This window comes from Polistes canadensis, unplaced genomic scaffold (genome assembly GCF_001313835.1).
Source record: "Polistes canadensis isolate GaletaPanama2010 unplaced genomic scaffold, ASM131383v1 scaffold_90, whole genome shotgun sequence".
Lineage (NCBI taxonomy): Eukaryota > Metazoa > Arthropoda > Insecta > Hymenoptera > Vespidae > Polistes > Polistes canadensis.
In genome coordinates, this window is record NW_014569637.1 from 129,920 (window position 1) to 144,220 (window position 14,301).

Below are 14,301 nucleotides of genomic sequence, written 5' to 3' on the forward strand. Positions count from 1 at the left end.
TAATAATAATAATAATAATAATAATAATAATAATAATAATAATAATAATAATAATGATAATGACAATGATAATGAGATAATCGTAATAATGTATTAATTATAATAATTGATGAAAAATAAAATTTAAATAATAATAATAACAATAATAATAACAATAACAATAATAATATTAATGATAAAATAAAAAAAACAGTAGCAAAACTCGCGACGTTTTCGTCGTAGGACGTTCTCCCGGCCGCGTCATTCTTTTCCCAGGCGGGTGCACCGGCGCGTACGATGCTGCATATCTCCAATGGAAGAATAAGAAGAAGAAGAAAAAAAGAAGAAGAAAGAAAAAAGGATTAAGGAAATAGGAAGCGAGAGAGAGAGAAGGGATGAAGAAGGAAAGGAAGAGGTGTGGGGGGGGAGGGGAGGGGAGGGAGGAGAAAAAAGAGATAACAAATGACGGATGAAGAAAACGTGCGAGACGAGAAAGTTGTTGCTGGTACGGGGAGGGTGGGAAAGTGAAGTCTCGTTTACGATTGAACGATCGCGTTTAGGTGTGCAAACGGAAATAGAAAAATGTACGGGGGGAACAGTGGGGGGGGAGGTGGAGTCGAATGTGGAGAGAGGGCTGAAAAGAGAGGAGTGACGAATAAAAACGGAACGAAATCAAAAGGAAAGTAGGAAACTAAAAAGAAAATGAACAAAAAAAAAATGAAATAAAAGGGAAAGGAAAAGAAGGGAATGAAAATCTTTTTGATGTGCCTTGATCGAATTTTCTACTCCTCTTTTAGCTATGAACAACGGCGGTGGCAGTGGCGGCGGCGTTGGCCGTGCGTGCGCTCTCCCGCGAGACCGAAAAAGGATCGAGGACGATGTTTGGTGGTGGTGATGATGATGATGGTGGTGGCCTTAGTGAGTAGTGTTGCTGGTGGTGGTGGTGTTGGTGGTGGTGTTGGTGGAGATGGTGGAGGTGGAAATGGTAGTGGTGGTTATCCTGATGATGGTGGGAGTGTTCTAAAAGAGAGTGAGAACGAAAGATAAAGAGAGAGAGAGAGAGAGAGAGAGAGGAGTTGGTCAAAGAGAAAGAAAGAAAGGACTATTGCTTAAGGTTCGTCTAAAAGGAAGGATGAAATAAATAAAAAGAACGGAAGGAAGGAAGGAAGGAAATAGAGTATGCTTTATGCAGAAGAGCATGAGACGTGGAAAAAGGAATTGAGAAAGAGAGAAAGAGAGAGAAAAAGAGAGAGAGAGAGAGAGAGAGAGAACGCGCGCGCGCGCGCACACACACGCGGCCAGGTACGAGGAGTGCACGGGCACGCGTCTCTACGTGTGTGGTTGATATATCTCTTTCGCGGAAGGATTATACGCTGCAGGAGGCCTTTTTCCTTTCCATTCTTTCTTTCTTAATTTCTTTCTTTTCTTTTCCTTTCCTTTCCTTTCTTCCTTCCTTCCTTTATTTCTTTCTTTCTTTCTTTTTCCCTTTCTATTTTTCTTTAAAGAATACACGAGAACAATGACGTACGAGAAGGAACTCTCAAGAAACGCGGCGGAAACGGGCAAGCAAACGAACAACAACAGCAACCGAACGAACGAACGAACGAACGAACAAACGTACGTACGAACGAACGTATGAACGAACGTATGAACGAATTAACGAACGTATGAACGAATTAACGAACGAACGAACTAACGAACGAACGAACGAACGAACAAGCAAACGAACGAGAAAGCGCTCGGTTTATTTCCTTCCTTTCTTCCTCGTCGAAAGAACAGAAGTGTTTGTGCGTACGGACACGAGCAGAGAGAGAGAGACACAGAAAGTTGGACCTGGTGGGACAGGGCGGTAAAGGTACAGTGGAGGTGCCAGACTTACTTTCACCAATGGCCACAACGTTGCGCCGTGGCGCCACCCTCGCCTCCGTTAAACCTCCTTTTCCCTCCCTCGTTTGCTTACTCACTCACTCACTCACTCATACTCACTCACTCACTCTCTCTCTCTTATTCTCTCTTACTCTCTCTCTCTCTTTCTCTGTCTATCACCCGCGTGCTTATAAGAGAGAGAGAGAGAGAGAGAGAGAAAGAAGAAAGTAGGGGTAGAAGGGAGGGGTTTCGTTGCTCGCGCAACGTGCGTTCGGTGGTCTACCCAGTGTGCGTCCCTCTCTCCTACTACTACTTCTACAAGTTTTACTCCCTCTGTCTCTACGTGTGTACGTGTCCTCTCTCTCCCCAACCCTCCTCCGAGCCCCTAACCACCCCCTGTCCAACCCCGCACCCCAGTCTCCGAAGCCAGCGTTTTCCAGCAGCGCGGGTGTATGCATCAACGGAAGGGTGGGTTCCACCCTTCCCACTGCTACCTCCAATACGAATCCAACCGTGTGCGCGTGACTTTAGCCGAATCTATATGTCCGAAAGGGTATCAACGAGAGGGTGATGCATGTCTTTCTCTTTCTCGTTCTCTCTTGTTTTCTCTCTAACTCTCTCTCTCTCTCTCTCTCTCTCTCTCTTACATTTTAACTGCGATGCTGCTCGAAAAGCTGAGAGTCGTCCAAGTCGATATCTCTAACAGTTCCTTCTTCGGGCAAGGACTCTGAGCTACTCACATTTGAACTCATTTCAAAATGTAATTAACGCTCGAACGATTCCAGGAAACTCTGCGTATTCCTATATTAATAAAATCTATGCTTTAATTATCTTTATTATTAAAGAGAAAGATAAAGAGATAGAGGGGAGATGGAGTGAGTGCAAGATTGAACGTAGTTGAATAAGAGGTTTCCTATTATAGAATAGGATAGGTCCAAAATGGTTCCTCCTACTTCTCTTCTCTTCTCTCAAGCCATCCCAATTCAGCTGTCCTCCCCACACACCCCTCTCCCTACCACTCCACGTTCCTTTTATCCCCTTCTGGTGATAACTAGCTAGGTAGGTAGTTAATGTGTAACCAAACGAGCTGGTTAAATGCTCGTCCTTCGTTAATGCTTCGATAAAAGTGTCAAATGTCAGATACTTCAATTGATATTTACCGTTAGATAGGATAAAAGGGATGAAGAAGGTAATTCGCGCTTTAATCGACCCTTCTCCGGATCCTAGGATTATCCGATTACTTTCGCTCAACTAATGTGAGAAAGAAAAGATTACCTGGTATAAACTGTTAATGGAATCTACTACATTGGGGTACGTTAGTTTTTACAGAATAAGATTCAATGCGTTACCTTTTAGAAAGATAACCTTCGATTTGTGTCTATTCGTACTTTTTTACATTATCCAGCAATAAAATTTTTCTTCCTCATTTTCTATTTCATTTCTATTCTTTGTTATCCTTCTATATTATATTTTTATTCTCTCTTTTTTTCTCTAGTTTCGAGATGTAACGCTTAAACGTTACACCCACGTTTGAAACAAACGACGTAAAAACTTGATGAACTTCGTTTGCGATAAAGAAGAAAAAGAAATAAGAAAGTAGGTGCGAATTCGTCGTTTGGAATAAACAAAAAAAGACGTATCTATTATCTGTCTCTTTTTTACAATCAAATATTATTTATCTTGATATACGTTTAATTTTATGTTAGATTATAATATAATACTACTACGTGTTTTATTACTGTGTAAAATATTCTACGCGACCGAGCAACGTTATATATTGAAAAATGAAAGAAAGAAAAAGGAAAAGACATACTCAACAAACACATACACACACACAGAAAGAAAAAGAAAGAGTGTGTGTGTGTGTGTGTGTGACTAAGTAAGAGAGAAAAAGAAGAAAAATAAATGAAAGAAGACATCTCAGCGACAAGGGAAATACGTGTACCTACATTTCTATGAAACGAAGCAACATTACCGTGAAAGTATACCTATCTCTTTCTCTTTCTATCACTCACTCACTATCTTTTACTCTGTTTCATTCTCTTTCTTCTTTTTTCTCCCCCCCCCTTCCCCCTTCACCCTACCCCTCTATCTCTCTCTCTCTCTTTCTTTCTTTCTTTCTTTCTCTTTCTATCACTCACTCACTATCTTTTACTCTGTTTCATTCTCTTTCTTCTTTTTTCTCCCCCCCCCTTCCCCCTTCACCCTACCCCCTACTCCCCTTCACCCTCTCCTCTCTCTACGTTTCAATAAGCACGAACATTTTCTATTTCCACTTCTCATTAGACCTCTCCCTTTAATTGTACACTATCACGTAAATTTTATCGTAAAGAATAATGCATGACTAGTAGTCTATCGTTACCAATAACCCGCCATCTTTAACTTCCCATCTCTTTAACCTCATATTTCAATTTAACTCGTTCGCATTCTTTCTCCTCGAATCGTTTGAAAATTAATCTCCGACCGATCCGGATTGGTACAAAATCTACCTACCACCCCCTGTCCCCCTTCCTCCACCGATCCCACCTCCTCCTCCTCACCATTTCGCTTATCCCATAACTCTTTTCTTATGAATTTTTCCTTGTATTTATTGGGTCACAGTGTATTTTTATGTATTGTTTGTTTTATAATTGAAATTGATGATAATCGATATTTAATTTAAATGTTTATGGGGAATAGCTCGCAACGATCAATTTTTAAATATTATTATACGTGTGTGTGTGTGTGTGTGTGTTGTATTAATCAATTAATTGGTATAATTAAGAAATAATATCTAGATCGCAGATGCGTTTCTACGTATTTTTTTACAGGACCTCTGAGAGTTAATACCATTTATGAACATTTAAAATGAAAGAAATGTCACTTGTCGATTAATTTAATTAAATCAAATACGAAAAATATGAATGAACATAAATAAACGAGTATTATATTATTTGATATAAAAATTGAAGAGTAAAAATTGTATAAAGAAGATTAGTTAAAATATAAACGTTTTAGTCGGGTTTGTAACATTTATTATCAATAATACGTTGCATTTCGTATGAGGTGTTCTGTATCATCGTGCAAACACACATTGCACACATCCGATTTAAATCTATAAAGGAGAGAAAAATGTTGAAACTGAAACGTTGGTTAAAAATTAGTTGAACGTTGCGATAGGTTTATTGATATAAAAAAAAAAAAAAAAGAAAAAAAAGGAGAGAAATAAATTTGAAAAACGTAACGACATTTAAATGTTAATCCAATAGATGTTTAACAGAGCAAATCGATGAACGTGCGAACATTCATCACTATGACGTATGAATATAACGTGTGGGCAACGACGAGTAGTAGATGATATTCTAATCGCCTATATCAAAGTCTAATTTTAGGCCTCGTTGACTGATCAGAGTATGGTGCTCTTACACGGACCATGGCTAACGCATGGAGTAATCCCCCCCAACGCAACTTAGTGTAATATCGTTTGACCCAACTTAATCGAGTGATCCGGACATACGACGGTCCTATGCCGAGAGCCATGACTGACTCGACCCAGATAACAGCATGCGCCACTCGTCGTTGCTGCTTATGTCATATATATAGTGCTATGTGTTCCTCGATCCTTGTTAAATCCTTTAAGGATTTTCCCAAAGATCCTTTTGGATTTTCTTATATGAAACTATTTCGACTATAAAAATGAATTCTCTAACAAATATATATATATATATATATATGAAAAAGATATTCCATTACGTTATTATATTAAATATAAATATAATAATAATAATGAATATATAAAATATATATATATATATATAGATATTTTTAGTTGTGTTCATTATAGTTAGTATTTTTTCTATTTTATCCTTATTTATTTTATTATTAAATAAATGATCAATTTCAACGTAATGAATTGAACAAATAAATTAACGCGTATACGTGTATATATATATAGAAAACAATTAATATTCTAATTAGAATATTTGTCAATATTTCAAATATATTATATATGATTAGTATATATAGTCTGTGACTATTTTTATTTCATCAAATTACACGAAATATCATTTTATTAAGTTTTCCAATAAATTCGTACGAATTTCTTATTGACCACGTTTATTTGTTCATATTTCATAAGAAAATAAATCAAACCGCATTTAACTTATTGCACAAACCCATATATTAACTTTACTATATATATATATTTTATATACTCAACAGAGATTTATTCGAAAAAAAAAAAAAAAAAAAAAAAAAAAATATAAATAAAAATTATTTTTTCCACGTAAGAGAGAGAGAGAGAGAGAGAGTTTTTATTATATTCGTTAAAAGATATCTTCCATACCAGCGAAGAAAATTTGATCGAAGAAATGAAATACAGCGCCATCCAACGGAAAGCTCTTCAACGTTGTTTAACTCCGAATGAATTCCGAGGACAAAAAGCCTCTCGTAAGTTAGGGATTATTATATGTAACTCGTCCTATCTCTTTCCATCTTACACGTTTATGTACTACTATAATCACGAGTAAGCAGAAATATAACGAGTGCTAAAAACTTGAACGGTGTTTCCGTCAGAGGGAGCAAACAATCTAACGCATTGTCAGAAAAAAAACTTTTTTCATTGGTACCTCTCCCCCCCCCTCCCCACCCCTGCCCACCCCGCCACCTTTCTTCTTTTTCTTTTTACTTATTTTTTTATATCCTTTTTTGTATTTGTTTTTGAAGTAGTTGGTAGGGTGGAGTGCGGGGGTGGGGGTAGAAATAAAGAAAAAGATTTCGTACCATTTTTGTGGCTTTCGTTTTAATTGTACGGATAGTTTCTTCAATAATTCTATCATAACCTTTTCAAATTCATTATTATTTTTTGTCCATGGGACGTCGTTAAAGTTAAAAAAAAAAAAAAAAAAAAAAGAGAGAAAAAAAAAAAGGGATAAAGGAGAAAAGTTATCCGATAACGAACGTCCCCCACCGGACATTCAATTACAACGACAGAGATCACAACTTTTCGAGTTCTCATTGTCACGCTCTTATCGAAAGTTCTTCTTTCCCTCTCCCCCTCCTCTCCCCCCCCCGTTGCCCCCACATCCCCCTTTTTCTTTCCTTTTTTATTTTTAAGTTTTTTTTTTTTTCAGCTTTACCTTTCTTTTATTTTCCGACGAGGGCACGATAGGATTTCTTCCTCGATCGAAAGTAAGAAAAGTTCTAATACGGTCGACTAATTGTAAGAAACAATTTTGATTTTGTTTATATCCAATGATACCTAACTTCGAATAGAAAGCTCCTTCCGAAATGGTCAAAATTAAATCGGACCCGTTTTTACGTAATTTATTTTACATAAAGTAACAAATAAAACAAAAAACGCATCATTTTTATATGCCCAATTGTAAATAAAAACGTTTTGCAATTTCTAATATTTCCTTACGCACACGCACACACATTGGCATTGAAAGCTTAAGTTGTATAATATTACATAGAAAAAAAAAAAAAAACAAACAACGTAAGGGGAAAACCCGCGTGTATTCATTTTTGGTTAACGTAACGGAAAAAAAGCTTAAATGCATTAAAAAGGAAAAAAACAACGAAAAAAAAAAGAAAAAAAAAGAAAAAATAAATAAATAAATAATGTATACGATAAAAGAGTAATGAGGGAAGATATTTCGTCATTTAACTACGTAAAGTAAAATGAATGAGGTAAAAATAAATAAAAAAAAAAGAAATAAAAGGGATGAAGATTAATCGGACGAACGGAATATTCGCACATGTATGCATACATGTATAAACTTTTAACGCAAGTGTAAAACACATATACAGATACACAACCCTTCCACCCCACCACCACCACCATTACCACCCCCTACACACAGTGACACAAAAAATGTAGGATAATATATTAGACGAAAAAAGGGAATATTGAATGGAAAACAACAAAAGGGGAGAAAAAGATTAAACGCGTTTAGCGGTATATCTAGCAAACGAGTACCTTAACTATAAAATACAAAAAATGGACAATCATTTTTACTGTCACCGCTTTTTGCGCCTTGGAAAGGGTGGGCCCGAACCCTGCCCACCTGGTAGGAGAACAAACGTGAGCAATAATTTGTCCAGCCACGACATCGTAATCACATCCAGTTCATTATAAACCACCACCATATCCACCTCACCACCACCACCACCATCATATCCATAATCACATCCATAAAACAAAATAATAACTTATTGACACATATTATTTATTCGTGAAAATATTCATTTGACTATTATTTTGTGTACAACGTATACATTCAAATAAGAAATTTGTAATAGATATCTTTGTTATAATCTTTCTCGTGTTTTATATTTTTTTTGTTTTGTTTTCCTTTCTATAAAACGCGTCAAACCAAAATCCAAATGAGAATAAATGAAATGTTTCAAACAAAAATCAGTGATCAGACCTTTTAGTTCGACTAACAACACAAGACTCCGGAATAGCAAGTAGATAAGCATTCTTTCTACAACCCTTCCAGATTTGTTTCCTTGACACAAATGTAATCCTTTGTTTGGCTTCTTTCAACGGGAGAACTATATTATTTACATTTTACCCTGTGTCATTTTCTTTCTCTCTTTCTCTCTCTCTCTCTTTCCTAAAATAGATACCAAACTGGGAATAAGAAGAAAAAAAAGGAAGAAGAATAATAAACTGAAGTTGAAGATTTAGAAGAAGAAGAATAAGAATAAGAAGAAGAAGTTAAAGAAATAGATTTTTACTTAATAATTGTTTTAACACATAGAAACAAAATGAAAATTTCTATATATATATAAATGAGAAAATTAATTTTAAAACTTCGCATAGAATGAAAATTTAATTAACATGTATAACAAAACACAACGTGCTTATAAATATATAATATATATTATATATATATTATATATATTGTGTTTCTAACTTGTTATATATTATACGTGTATAATAATATATTTATATCGCGATATATAATTTATTAAAAATTATAGCTCACTTTTTGTTAGTTTGTTTCTAACATTAATTTTCCTACATTTTTCAATTAGACACTTTTACAAGGAAAAAATATCCAATTGTTTATTAATTATTTCAATCAATTAATGTAAGATCGATTTAAATTATCGTTTGCCGATATATCTGCGAAACATGTGCTTCTTCGTATACATGTATATATATTTTTCGTTATTAGCGACCCCTATGCGGGGTTGTACGAACATTTTACCGACCCATATAAGAATCGTATGATTTAATGATTCTTTATCCATCAATGAAATTATATGAAATGATATTTTCTATGTAAAATAATGGATACGTATATCTGTATATAACTTGATATAAGTTAATAATCGATTTATGTTAGTTAATTACCTAACTATTCGCCGGAAATCGAAAATTTCCTAATTTCCAAGTTTGAGGAACATGATTTCTTTTCTATTTTCTTTTTATACGATATATTGTACATTAAATCGTGGCTTGATTAATTTCAGTTTAATTATAACAACTCGAGAAGATTTTTTAATTAAATATTAATCAAATGTATCGGTTATCGCGATAGTTTATTTTATTAGAGAAAACTAATTAATTAAAAAGATAAATTTTACTTTTTTTTTTTTTTTCTAAACAAATATTCAATTAATTACTATCGTCTTTGTGTTAATAAGTGATATATTAACTTTATTATTTTGTTATATTAACCCTTTCGTTATCAACGAACAACATAATTATATTATATGTAAACGAATTTATATAGAACGAAATAAAAATAATTATTAATATAATTAAATGAATCTTTCAAAATTTATGACAAAAAGAAAAACAAAAATTAAAAGAAATTCATTATTTTTGTATGCAGTTATATTATATTTACATTAGAATTTCTAATGATATATTAAAAATGTGTCTATATAAAAATAATATCGAAAAATCTAAATACTATAATATATCATGTTATTGTATGTTTTTTTTTTACAAATAAAATAATAAAAAATGATTTACTTACAGATAAAGCGTACAGGCGACGAAGAACGTGAAAATGATTGCATATGGTGTGCAGATGTTACAAATACCAAGAGTACGTAAGATAATATTAGTGCCAGCAAAAACGAACAACGAATTTAACACTAAATTGCCTATACCCATATCACTACGTCAACAACGTCATGTTTTAATATTCTTCCATAATATATATCATAGAAATTATTATTATAACACATACACACATATTTTTCACAACATTTGACAAATATATGCGTGCAATGTTTAAGATAATTGTTGAATAAAATTGATCCGTTGGACCGAGTACTGGACCGGGATTCGAACCCGGGTTTTTCGCTTTTTCAGCGAATGCTCTAACCTTTGAGTTATCCAGGAGCCCTTTGGATCTAAATTTTATTTCAAATTCAAATATTCTAAACCCAGACACATATATTTATATCAATGATATCCTCCTGCGCATTTTAATTATTCACACATTATCAATGAATCCAATTTTTTAATTCATCAAATTCATTTTAAACGTTTCTATAGACTAAAAAAAAAAAAATATGATTACCAATAGTTATCGAGCAAAGTTCGAGAACACACTGACCACTATTCTTCTATCCTAACCTACTACTACTACTCATGACTAATCAGTTGGCCACTGGTTGTCACTTCATCGTTGACGGTGAAGCAAAACAAAAGTAAGCCTATTATAACCACGATACCCTAGTTCAAACATATGAAATAAGTGCCAAACTCTTTTCTTTTTTTTTCCTCTCTTCTATATTATCTCCCTTTGTCTTAAAACAACGAGTTAGTGGAGACTCGTGGTAAGAAATTTGGACCCAATACAATAAACACGAGCCTGACTCGTGATACTTTGTTCGGAATCAAAGGTAAACGACACAAATCAAAATTGTGATTCAATTATTCACGATATTTTCTTACATTAGTTACCTGTAATACTTTGTTAAATTCACACGTTTAGGTTTATCATTTTCTATAAGAATTAAACAAACCTTTGTATATATAGTGTTGATAAAATAGAAAATCTAATATTGATTATAATAGTTTCTTGTTTATTGTAATCCAATAAATCAGAAGTTAGCAGATAAGACAAGGAGTTCATTCTAATTCGATCATTCCAATTTATTCTTTCATAATTACGATTTCTTAATAAAACAAATTGAAAAGAAAAGAAAAGAAAAACACCCTTGACAAGTTTCAACATTTTCATATTACAATAATGAAAAAATATATCAACTATGATCGTAGTAAAACTAATTTCAATTTTTAATTCGTTTTAAATTCAATCGAATTTCTATTTTAATTCGTTTGTATTTTATTAAACGAGTTCGCGCGAACAATTCCAACAACTTGTCTAATCGTTCTAAGTTACGAGTTTAAAGATCAACGTCTCGGCATTGGCCCCAAAGTTTTTCGATTATAGTTAAGTATACAAAACGATCGTCGTACTAATCGATAAAAATAACGGGATGTTCTATATTACATTGGAAAGGTAATTCTTATACTATGATATACACTTTACATGAACATACTGCTTTCGGGGCTTCTTTTAAAGAAAAAAAAAAAAATACAAATATGCGACAAAAAATGTGCATACTTTTTGTTTATTCCGTATAATCGTGTAATAGGGAAGATGCTTATGTAACTAATAAGAAGATTAATCATGTTGATTCGAGCATTAATAATTCATAGTTATTACACGTGTTTTTTTTTTATATTACCCAAAAAAAAAAAAAAGAAATCAATAAAAATACTACGCTTTTACTCTTTTAAATTATATTCATATATAATACGATTTTTGAAACATATAATATATTATTATATTATATTTTGTTCTTTTCTTTTGCATTATAAATTAATTTATAACGATTTTTAATCATAAAAAAAAATTAATTTTAATTCCGATTAGATTTACGTTTGATTAAGAGTTTTAATCAATGTAATCTTGTTTAAAAGATAATCTTTGATATTAAACTTATATATAAAGAATTTCAAAATTAACCCAAATTAACTTAAATTTGAATTAATTTTAACGATTCGTCATAGCCGAAAAAATAAATTTATATTTTTTTTCTTTTAATTTTTCATTTAAATATTATACTTTTCATTTTTCTTTTTGATCAAAGACCTATTATTTATCGAACGAAACTATAAATTGCAGACCATTGAAATCATTCCTAAATCTCGTTCCTGTTAAATGCGTTAAATGAAAATGATAAAAGATTCCAACAGACTTTCATTCATAAGGGTGCTGGCGAAGCCAATTATAAAGAAGAACATAACTTGGCATTTCGCCTAGAATCTCCAAAGTATCAGATTTTACGTGGTTTTAGCCATTTAAAGGAATATGACAAGCCGATTAAGTGTTACTACAGTGATATGTGGTCAACCTGTGCCAATCACGGTCAATTACAGAGCTTCTTAACTTTTTCGAACGTATCCTCAAGTTTTTTGGCTAACGTCCAAACACGCTTACTTTCTTTTTTTTTTTTTTTGATTGTCCCACTTGTGGTTATCTGCACTTCAAATTTCTTACGCTAAACAAAATGTTAAGTTAAACGAAAAGCAAAAAAAAAGAAATTATCCTAAGAAATATATCAACGCGCGTTGGTCCTGAAATATAAAAAGAAAAATAAAATCGAATAAAAAAAAATATTTGTTCAAATGTAAAAAGAAAGAAATTGATCGAGAACAATTTTTATCGGACAATCGAACAAGAACACCAAAATTCGTTTCCTTTTTCCTTTTTCTTACTTTTTGTTCTCAATACGAATCTAATAAAATAGAAAATAAATTCAAACGACCCTTATACCAAGAAACGTAAGAGGTTACGACCGACATTATGGTTTAACCAAAGAACCGTAAAAAAATCGATCGATGTTATATTTATAACAATATTCGCATATACAACTTTTCGAGAAAAAAAATATATTATACTTATCTAACACAGGTTATTCAATCGAAATTGAATATTAATAATATTTTAATATTCTTAAAAATATCTATTATAGTATATTGCATTCAGAGTAAACTAAACAAATTACAAATTACGATTCGTAGAATGAAAAAATCGCGTTTTTATCGAATATAAAATGATTTATTTCGAGGATTAATCGTTTAATTTGATGATTAAAATCGTCGAAAAATATTTTCAATAGAAATTAATTGTCTTTTCGTAACGAGATAATCATCGTTTACATTTATTTATATCCCATATTAAAATAGATCCTAGATTGTTAAAATATAATCTGTTACATTATTTTTGTATAAAAATACATCACATATAAATCGTATAGAAAAAAAAAAAAACTATACGATATTATAACACATGAGTCTGAATACCAGACATCACATATACACAATCTTATTATCTTATAATGTAATAAGATCAGATTAATGTAAACCTTTTACATTACGTAATAAAATATCATTCACAACTTAATAATAAAATATGACTGGACGATTATTTTCCAGCCTAATTAATATTAATATAAAATCCAATCGTGCGTAGAAATCATTAGAGATTAATCCCGTTCGATGGGTTACCAATCAACACGTGCATAATATTATTACTTTTAATCGTCGAATAAATAATAATAATAAAAAAAAAAAAAAAAAAAAAAAAAGAATCAAACTTTTCGTTTTTATTAACGTTATAACGTAGACAAAAAGCAACAACAAAACTGATGCTTTTGGATGAATGTGTATAGGGTACAAATATTTATATTATTAATATATCCAAAAAAATGCACACATCGAGTGCACGAAAAAATGGCGCACGTCGAATAATTGTATCGATCAGTATGAAAATATCATTCCAGCGAGTGTTTTCTTACAATTTCGTTGCACAAGCAATTAAATGCAACAAACGCATTTCGTATTTCATTATAATAATAACGATAATAACAATAACAATAATAATAATAATAATAATAATAATAATAATATTGTTTATATTATATTTCGAGGGTTGACACATCGAACAAAGCATTCCAAGGCGTTCGCCGTGAGCCGGAGGAGAAGAGGGGGGTTAATAGCCACCCCCTCTGAGCGCGTTATCGGCAATTGGGTAGTGCGTGAAAGCTTTTTATCCAAGGTGCAAGGCCGTCAATTCCATTCCATTCCATATTGCATCGCATTCCAAGCTTCGATCGAAACACATCGAGACAGTTGATGAAAACCCAATAAGAGATCATCTCGTATACAAATATACGCCATTTATAGGACTTTATTTTATTTTATTTTATTTTATATTATTTTTTTGTATTGTTTTGTTTTTTAATAATTATCGTCGTGCAATAATTGTTCTCTCGTCACGTCTGGCACAGCAGGAGGAAGCACACATTGTCTCATATATGTATTTATTTTTTTTTTTTATTATTATTATTTTTTAATTCAATTTATATTTCTCTCTTCGATATATTTATTTTTATCTTATTATTGTTAATCTTTTAATTTTTATTATTTTTTTT

General features: G+C 32.3%; 1 protein-coding gene across 4 annotated transcripts in view; it reads right to left on the reverse strand.

The window, feature by feature from the left end:
• Positions 1-14,301, reverse strand: part of LOC106787017 (potassium voltage-gated channel protein Shaker) — a 165,785-nt gene that overhangs the window by 91,895 nt on the left and 59,589 nt on the right. The gene's annotated exons all lie outside the window — the stretch shown is intronic.